Below are 11,147 nucleotides of genomic sequence, written 5' to 3'. Positions count from 1 at the left end.
CGATGAAAATCTTTTATTCGGGCAGCAAGATATTAATTGGTTTAGAAAAAAATATGTTGTTGAGTTGTATTTTACTAGATTTTCAATTGAGATCCGATGTTTTTGACTTTGACGTCCAAATACATTATAACACTTTATTTTTTTTTATTTTACAATCAATTTGCGGTATTTTATGTTATTTTGCATATGATATATGACACAGCAGAAATTACCAACGATCCATTAACAACAAAATTGTGCAACCGCAATAAATGATGATCCATCGGTAATCATGATAGAATCTGTTGGTAATTACTCCAAAGATTAACATAAATATTATATTATGAATGACATCATATAATTTGTGATTATACATTTATTCAAATCAATTTAACGAATGATAAAAAACATAAGAAAGAAAAAAACACATTAACCCATTAACAAACAAAACATGAAATATTATATGTTCAAAATGACCAACGGTCCATCAGAAATATCAATCTAAAAATTACTAACAGCGGCCATAGATATTACTAATAGGTCCTTTGGTAATTTTTTAAGTTAATTTTTTTTATAAAACTTCAAAATTTATTAGATTATTTTTATATTATGTATCACACCATAAAACTTGTTGAGTGCAACTTAGATAACAATAAAAAAAAATACATAAGAAAAAGAAAAAGAAAACACAATAATCCGCTAACAAACAAAAAAGAAAATTTGAATTTTCATAACTTCTGAAGGGCCTATCAATAATACTGATGGGCGCCGTCGGTAATTTTTTCAGATTTTGATAAGTTTGGTAGAAAAATTACTGATAGCACTCATCTATAATATCCATGGCCCTTCGGTAATTTGTCATATTAAATCTTTTTTATATATAAAACTCCATAATTTATTATAATTATTTTTATATCATGTATGATACCATAGAAATTATTGGGTGCCACTTAGGCAATGATAAAAAAACATTTCAAAAAAAAAAGAAAACACAATAATCTGTTAGTAACAATAAACAAAATTTGAATTTTTCCTAAAAAAATTACCAACGACACCCATCGGTAGTACTGATGGACCTTCGATAATTTTTCATATTAATTGTTTTTATATAAAACTCCATAATTTATTATAATTATTTTTATATTATGTATGACACCATATAACTTGTTAAATACAACTTAAATAATGATAAAAAAAATAAGAAAAAAAGAAAACATAATAATCTATTTATCATAAAAATGAAAATTTGAATTTTCATAGTTACTGAAGGGCCTATTTGTATTACCGATGGGGACCTACAATCTTGTTGGAAAAATTACCAATAGTAGCCATTGGTATTATCATATGGGCCTTTGGTGATTTTTCGTAGACCTAATCAAAACATCTATCTGGACCATCCTCAAGTCACACAACACAATCGGTACTATGAATGGCTTAACTAGCTAATGTTGAGTGTCCATATATATACATATACATAGCGGTGTGTAGTAAATTATTAATAGAATATTTGATTTGTTTAACCAGTTTTGCACATAATTTTAATTTAAAATGTCTGAAACATTCACAAGTGTTAATGGTTAATAGGAAAACGTATCATACATAAATGGACAATTTTGATATGATGAGGATCTTGTAAAAAATTTATGGAAAGAGATATGTTATATCAGTTACCAGATAGAAAATCGATATCCAAGTGATAAAAAACTTATCACATATAATGTAAGTTCATAATTTATCATATATCGCCCAAAAAAAAAAACATAAAATAAATAAATAAAACTAATATCCATCCTTTTTTATTCAACCTCCCATAAATGGAACCTCATAATTGTTCTTTTTATACCAAAAATAATTTAAATGAGTCACATTGCTAGTAATTTTATAGCAGATGATTTCTTTCTTGTGCAGATTGACTTTTACAATTGATGGCCAAAAAAAACAAATAGCAACATCACACTACAAAATTGTTCCAAAAAACCAATAAATTACAAAATATTTTAGAGAAAAAAAGAAACTATAAAAATTCAACGTGTCTCTGACCAGCCTACCAAATAAATTAGAACATCTTTCCAGCTTTTCCATCAACTTTCATATACAAGAAAATAAGCTAATAAACAAAATAAAATCAAAACTAACAAATCCGTGGCGATTTGTGTAACGGGCAAGAAAGAGAGTAACATGGCATGGCCGTGGTTGGATATTTATCTATTATAGAAAGCGAAATCAACAAAGAATTGTCAGACATGACACGGAATTTTGAAAGCAATGCCTGTAACCCAAAAGAAACCAAAACATGATCATCATCACCAAAATCCAAAAATGCAAAACCGAATTTCCAAAACTTAAATAAAAAACAAAGCAAATAAAAAAGATAATACTTGTTGAATAGGGCCTCTTGCTCTCTTCCTCTGAGAGATTGATAGCAAACAAATTCAAATTGTTTGACTAGAAACCATAAAACCCAGCATTTACACAACTTAATTGTGGCCTGGACCCAAAAAAATAAAATAAAATAAATAAAAATAAAAACCACAAATTGGAAACCCACCTAAGAAATTTAGAATTTCATTTTTATTTTTGATTATTGTTTTATACTTTCTTTTTATCTATACATAAGAAAAAAAGGAAAAAATAATAAAGAAAGGGCATGAAAACCCACCGAAGCAAAGTCTCCATGGGAACAAAAGAGGAACCTCCAGCTGCTATTGCTGCAATGGAGATGCAATGGATTGCTGCTGCTATCGATTTCAGAAGTCGATCGACGGTCATCAGCGCCCTTTTCAAACTCTCCATTTTTCTTTTTTCAGAGAGAGAGAGAGAGAGAGAGAATGTGAAAGCCTTTTCAGCCTTTAAATCGTCCTTCATGTTCTTCAAGTTTAGAAACAGAAACCAATCAAAAATGACAAAGGAGTGCATATATTGTAACAGCCCAGTCCACCCGCATGAGATATTGTCCGCTTTAGGTCCTAGCCCACATGGTTTTTAAAAGGCCTCTCAGTGGTTAGGGGGAATCCTCTTCCAACCCCTACCTGCCAGTCCCACTGGCCCAGGCCTCCCAGGCCCAAACGAGATATTGTCCGCTTTGGAATCTAGGTGATGAGCCCAATCCTACCCCTCACGATTTTACGTTCCCTCATAGGAAAGCCTCTCAAGAGAAAGGTATCCACACCCTCTTATAAGGCATGCTTCATTCCTCTTTCCAACCGATGTGGGATCTCACAATCCACCCCCCTTGGGGCCCAGCGTCCTCGCTATCACACCGATCTAGGTCCGGCTCTGATACCATCTGTAACAGCCTAGTCCACCCGCATGAGATATTGTCCGCTTTGGACCCAGCCTGCACGGTTTTTAAAAGGCCTCTCAGTGGTTAGGGGGAATCCTCTTCCAATCACTACCTGTCAGTCCCACTAGCCCGGGCCTCCCAGGCCCAACCAAGATATTGTCTGCTTTAGAAGCTAGGTGGTGAGCCCAATCCTACCCCTTACGGTTTTTCATTCCCTTATGGGAAGGCCTCTCAAAGGAAAGGTATCCACACTCTCTTATAAGGTATGTTTCGTTTCCTTTTCCAACCGATGTGGGATCTCACATATACGGCCTCTGTTAGGCTTTGTTTCTTATGGTTTTCGGGGAATTAAATGGTTAAGGGTATAGTTGGAATAATAAAAAAAATTGTGGATAGATTAAAAAAAAATAAAAAAGTTTAAAAGGAAAGGGGTATATTTTATTAGAGCTCTTCAAACAGGGGTAATGGGCCAAATTTTCCTTAATTTGTTATCCTAACCATTTCACCAGCCTACTGCTTGACATATCCCTATACCCCTGTTCCTTCAATCCAAACGCATAAACCTACCCCTTGACCCACTAAAGCTTTTTCCCTTTAGCAATTTCCAAATGCTACTGAGTTTAATTGAGAAGAAAAAATATTTCTTTAAAAGCTTCTTTTAGAAAGGTGAAGAGGATGATATTTGATGGATTCTAGAGTGCTGTAATACGTAGTTACTAGCCATTGAACAGACACACGAATAGACACACACAGAGAGAGAGAGATAAGAAAAAGGAATTTTGAAGTGATGCTTATGGGTTTGATGATTCAACTAACACTAGACAGTGTTAGATATATTTTATGGACTAGTTATAATCATGTGACTCACTTATAGGGTTCGTTTATATCAATAACGGGACTGACTTATTTATTGACCTTCCTTACTAGAGCCCTTGGATACACACTTTCGGTAATACTTCAGTTAACCCATTGGACTGAAGGACTTGTTCTCTCTAAAAGCCCAATTTTCTTATTCTCTGTTTTATTATTACTATTATTAGTTTGTATATATATATATACATATAAATATTTGAGGAACAAGTCACCAATGATAATATAAAATACATACAATGGAGATTAGGGTTTTGAAGCATCTATGGTATTTATTTCGTGAAATCCTAAGGGAGAAAGGTTAGAGAGGAATGTGTCCATTAACCACTATTCCTGTATTCTATTTTGCAAGTAGATTTAAAGGCTCTGATAAATCAATGGTTGTGTTTAAATATATCATATTCTAAATACAGTTATGATTGTGTATAGATCTAGGATTTATAGGGCTGCAATGATATATATTTAATTGTTCATATTTGGTAGCACTAACAATTGATATCAAAGCCAAGATACACAAATTTATAAACTGTATTTTTTGTATATTTTATGTGTTTCATATTGTGGAAGATTCGGATTCTTTTTTTTGCACATATAGTGATCGATGGTGGCTTGATCAAAATTAAATTTTTGGATTTTATTAATTGATTGCTTTCGATCTTTGGAGCCTTTTAATTGAAATAAACATATATATATTATTTATTTGTACAAAACAAAAAAAATAAATAAATAAAACTGTGAAACTTTTGGTAAAACTTGTGCAATATTAGATCCGTTTACACTATATTTGTTTTGCAAAATTTTGGAAAAATGGTTTTTTACATGAATTTATGACCTAGGCTACATGGTATTTTGTTTTTCCTATGAAATGGAATAGTTTTAAGTGTTGATTTGGATTGAAACCCTTTTGAAATCGAGCAACAAAAGGAGAAACCCATGGCCGATAGAAACTTAGGTTTTGCATTACTTATGGTTAATTTTGGGCAAAATTAATGCATGGGTTAGGTTTCTCACATCGAGGCTAATCAAATGGTGAAAATATGGCCAAAAAAAGAAGTCATAACAACGAGTTCTTTGGCCGAGTTCTGTTGACCCTTTTACAGTGAAGCCAGGTTGATCCATGACACGATTGGCTAAGGAAAAAGAGTCCAACAACTTGTCGTTTGGGATTTTTTACAGCAGCACGCCAACATCAGCATGACATGTCATTTGTTGACATCAACAACCATATTAAAAAAAAAAAAAACACTTAATTTATTTTTCTTATTTTTCTTATATATGGTTTTATTTACTTATTTGTTTATTTTTATTTTGTGGAAATTTATCTCCATTTCAAATTTAATTTTAAAAGATCACTTATTTATTTATTCATTTATTTAGTTATTGTTATCTTATGTGAAATTATCTCCATTCCTAGTTTATTTAATTAAAAGCCCAAGATTTAAATTAAACATTGTTTGTTAAATTGCTCATTAAAAAGTTTTATGCTATGTTGGACATAGCAGTGAGGATTAGCTACGTGCTTGTCTGTCGCAAAATTTGATATATCCAAACCATGAACTCTCAGAGGCTTGGTGCCTGATTGGCATAATGGTGTAGAATTTAAAGTACTCACCTGTCATGAGGCTTAATTTGTCCATATCATGAAATTGTCAATGTAACTCATATTCTCTCCCACTTTTGAAGCATGGTCCATATAGGTGATTAGGTTACCATATCGGTGGTTTGATTACTTGGTAGAATGTTTGAAATGACAGTGGAAGTTGATTGAATATCATAAATTGCAGGTTTTAAGTTACCCTGTTGGTGACTTGGTTTGATGCATTTCATTTTGATGATTTGGTTAACTATCCCAGGATCGTGTATGGGTATCTTTTATGCTACGAGGACCCTAGCAACATTATGTGTTTTGATGTGATGAAGAGGCTGGGAAGATAACATTTACGTAGTCCTTTATGATGTAATGCATTCTTGTTATTTGTCATTTCACAGTTGGGAGCACCCCTAATACTTTTCCTGTGAATGTCATGATAAAATTGAATAAATGAATTATCAAAAATGGGGAAAGTTTCTGATAACATTTGACTCTCACAAAGCTAGATATGGCTTTGAAAATTGAACCATCAAAGATAGCAAATATTTATAATATTGTCGAGGTTAAATTTTGTATAAGGACTGTAAGTACTTGCATAATTGCTATATGATGGTTATGAAAAATCACAAGTATGATTATATATATATATTTTATGTATTACATTCTATGAATATTGTTCTTAAGTTGTTTGATATTAGTAGGAAATTTATCAATTTTAATAAATTGGGAAATACCACTATTTGAATTTATTGAATTCTATTGTACATAATGGATTTATGATGTGAATAAGCTTATTTTGAAATTTTCCTTCTATTGTATCGATCTCATGGACCCTAATAAAGAATGATAATTTGCTTGAGAAATGATAATTTGTTTGAGACTTTTATGGCATTTTATGATAATTTAGTTTATAAGTTATTGCTTATATTAATTTTCTTGTTTTGTTGTTGTTAATTCAAGTTTTGTTGTTGTTAATTCTATAGTTGCACTAGCATGAGCCAGAATTTGTAATAATTGTTTATGCTACAGCATTAATCTCTATGTATTTTGTACACCACTTGCTTTAACACATTATTATATATATTTCATTACCTATATTAATAACTTCATTTTATTATAATTATGTTGAAATTATGAGTGAAAAATTAGATTTCTTAGTTGTCTTTAAAATGTTCAAGATGAAAATGAAACTTCAAAAGAATAAGAAGTTGAAGGCTTTGAGGTTTAAAAGGATGATAAATATTATAGTAGATATAATGAGATTTAACAGAACCTAATGTCTTTGGTAATTTATTTATTTGAGCATAGCAGTTATGTGTAATTTATAATACTTGGCACTCTTTAGTAAATGACATAACTGAAATAATAAACTGCACATTGATAGAAATAGTACAGTAATGTGTTGGCAAATTTAATTTGTAATTTTTCTCATGGATGATAAGTTATAACTAGTTTATACATTCTCTTATATATGAGGTTCTAAAGTTAATGTTATGATGTATAATTTCGATATTAAGAAGTTAGACGATAAAATTTTTAATGGTTATTTCATTGGTTCTTGTAAAAGGATCTAAAGTTTTTGAATTTTACTATTCATCTTTCACAATCAGGATCCTTATGTCAAATATGACTATTTATTTTGAGAATGTTTCAGTTTTAGGGAGAATAAGGATCCAATGGTTCTTGTTTTTCCAAAGAGAAAAGTGTTGTTATTCTCACTGTTTATATCAAGACTCATCCAAGATCCCTTCCTGAAACTCTAGATAAGGAAAAATCCCACCGGACCGTTCTATGGAAAATGCGTCAACATCTCCCCTAAGGATAGGACATGCCCCAAAAATTTTCTACACGAAAACGTACTCCTATATCATACCACCTTATTTCTCCCTTCTTCCTACAATTAATTCCACAATTAACAGCACTTCGATAAAAATATAAGAACATATATCTATATATATATATATATATATATATTAAAAATAATTCAATAAACAAAGATACCTTAAGTTATTCACATCCACCCACACCACCCACTTAGTGCTACACATTTCAAATATATTTCAAATATCGTTTTACAAATATATCAATGCGTGATATAAAAAAATAATAAAACAACCACCAAATTAACAATAATAATAGTAATCATTTTGACAATAACAGCATTAATATAACTTATCTGAAAACTATCACTAATCCAGAGGCTATTATATACTTACCCAAAGGCTTCCACACTTGTCCGAAGGCGTATATAATTCTCAAAAGCTTTCATATAATAATAATAATAATAATGATAATAATAATGATACCAATAAAAATAATAGTAAAAATAATAATAATAACAAATTATTATTTATTAAAATCTCAACAATTAATAATAGCAATTACAATAATATTTAATAATAATTTTATTAATAAATACCGTTGATAATAATAAAAATAACAAAAAATAATAATGATAATAAATAATGAAAATAATAATAAAAATAATCATAACAAATATAACAATAACAAATGCAACAACAATTATAGTACAAAAAATAATAACTATAATACTCTCAACCACTAATAATGATAATAATAATAATTAATTAATAGATAAATAAATTAACAATAATAACCATAATGAAGAAACAATATTAATAACAAGAACTTTTAATGAATCGTAATAACAAAAAAGGTTAATAACGATAGTACTAGAAATCAATTTACAAAGAAATAGATAATATAAAATAAAATAATATTTTAAAATTAATGATGTATTACGACCTATGCACTCATAACGAAGGTACATACGATACCATCTACATACTGCACGATCCATGATTCCAATTATCGCCGGCACTCTATTATCAGTACAGATCGGGAGTGGTTGCCCATATTAACCTTCCGATCCCTTGAATTCGTAGACAATATAGTCATGAGACTAGTTCTTCATGGACTACGTTAGATCGTTGTCCCCATATGATATGGTACATACAAAGATAATATAATATAACATATTTATATATATTTATAAACGTATATATGTATATACAAAAAGAAACTTGTTGCACCACACTATATACTAGTGGCATCCGACAGTACACAGCATCTTGAGTACGGCCTGACAAAGGGGTTAAGAAGAGAACCTGCATCCAATCGCCGTGGTGTTCCACTGGTACCGATGCTATCAATAGTCATCCTGACCATGAAAAGGAGTTGCTAATGCTCACTCTGTATTATCGCTACCTACCTTTAGGTCCATAGCATCTCACAGGACAACCCTATATACATGCGCACTAACAACAGATATTATACAGAACACCAGTACGCATACACCAGTGGTGCCAAGCGGTATCTAGCATCCCAAGCACCACTCTGGCAAGAAAATTAAGGAAAGAACATGCATCCGATCACCTTGGCATCCCAACGACGCCGTTGCTATAACCCTCAATCCCAGCAATGGTAGGGGGTGGCTATGGCTAATATCAAACTTGTCTGCTCTCGATCCGATGGCAACCACGAAAGAATATATAATCTGCATGCTTATCACATCCACAATTATAAAACACCAATACGAGTATGACGCATCGAATATTGATAAAATTTTATAATAATATAATATAATATTATAAAATTTTAATTTAAATAAAATATATTTAAATTTGTACACTTTTATCAAATCCATAAAATTTCATATTCTCTTTTAATCCATCCTCACAAATCCATCTATATAAATATTTCAATTTCTATCATCATAACCCAAATCCATTAATAAATAAATAAATAAGTATATATATATATATATATAGATATATATTTTAATCAAAATAATTTAATAAAATTATTTTCTCAAATCTTCAAATCAATTTATACCAACAGTTACACTAAAATCACAAAATATTTTATATATAACTAAATACATAAGAATACTTTGTCATGCGATCAAACTTCAACAATAAAATTAACAATAATTTAACAACAATTAAAAACTACCATTTCTTAATTTCAAAGATATAAATTAAATACTATACATATTTAATTCAGCGTAACTTTAGCATTATAATTTTAAATAACATAGGATGCACTCACACTAATTCACAAGCATATGTATACATGAATATAACTCATATACTTTTACAAACATACACTTACATATGTATACATTAACATATATATATATATATATATACACAACATCTAGATGTACACTATATATACATACTCATCTATATGCATTCATTTACACACACACACATATATATATATATATATATATATTATTTATTTATATACCCTCACATATACACACATATATATGATCACATATTTTCACACATACATATATATATATATATATATACTCATATATTTATATATATTTTCATATATATTCACACCCATCTATACATATATATATATATATATACATACATAACCTTCTAACGAATATACATATATGTATTTATATGTTCACCATGTGTATATATATATATATATATATCAATCTACAAACATACACGAGCTCTAAATTTCATACAATAATCGCAATCAAACCCAATAAATAATCTTACACAATAAAAAAACACAACACGCCTGCCACCTTGGTATTGGATGTCTAAAATATTACAAAAATATTACTTGGGCTTACATAAAAGCAAATGACCACATAACTAAGATTCTAGTCTCAATTTGATGCCATGACTCAAGAATTACCAATGTTGCCCACCCAATTGAATATAATACAAGGTGAACCCGATTGGCCCAAACTCAAGATTTGGGGGTTTTCAATATCTTGATAATTAACTTAAATTAATCATTCCTTTAGTCTCTAGTAATTATTAGGAACCTAACTGTAATGACAATTGAATAAAAACTTGTCCAATTTCAACATAAACACAAACTAGCTCCATCAACGGCAACTTCCTAAATACTCAATTATAATTCACATTCTAGCTACCAATTCGAAGCTATGATGAGAGCATCAAGAATATACCTTCAATTGGTCCAACCGCTGCCGGAGGTCGCCGGAATCCTACCGGGAAGTTGCTGCCGAAATGGGCTCTGTCATATCTCAAGAACGAGCAAGATTTGAGCCAATCCGAGCTTGGAAACGGACTCAGGGGACCCACATTTGTGGGAAAGGGCCACCCATGCGACGCCATACTCATCGGAAGACGGCGATCGGAAAATGCACTTTCACCGGTTTTCATGGCTTTCCGACGAGCCTAGGCCATTCCATGGCGAGATAAACACGGCTATGGGTTCTTGGTAGCGTGGGTTTCAATTTGGTATGAGTAATTTCTGATGGGTGGTCAAAATTTGGAAGCAATTAAAGGTGGGGTTACTGCCATGAAAGGCTGCCGTAGCTTTCTGTTCTATTCTTTTTTTTCCATGGGTCATCGGGGAAGAAGAAGATGGGGATAAAAGATGGAATAATATAAA

The 11,147-nt window shown here is 30.8% G+C and overlaps 1 long non-coding RNA gene across 1 annotated transcript; it reads right to left on the bottom strand.

The window, feature by feature from the left end:
* Nucleotides 1-8,427: 8,427 nt before the first annotated feature.
* LOC125419046 (uncharacterized) lies at nucleotides 8,428-11,147 on the bottom strand. Its single transcript, XR_007238034.2, has 2 exons — nucleotides 10,699-11,147; nucleotides 8,428-9,240 (listed from the first exon to the last, which is right to left on the bottom strand). It is a non-coding gene; the product is annotated as an uncharacterized LOC125419046 (long non-coding RNA).

The sequence above is a fragment of the Ziziphus jujuba genome, chromosome 6 (assembly GCF_031755915.1).
Source record: "Ziziphus jujuba cultivar Dongzao chromosome 6, ASM3175591v1".
Classification (NCBI taxonomy): Eukaryota; Viridiplantae; Streptophyta; class Magnoliopsida; order Rosales; family Rhamnaceae; genus Ziziphus; species Ziziphus jujuba.
The sequence above is the reverse complement of the archived record's forward strand: the minus strand, read 5'-3'. Positions and strand labels throughout refer to the sequence as shown.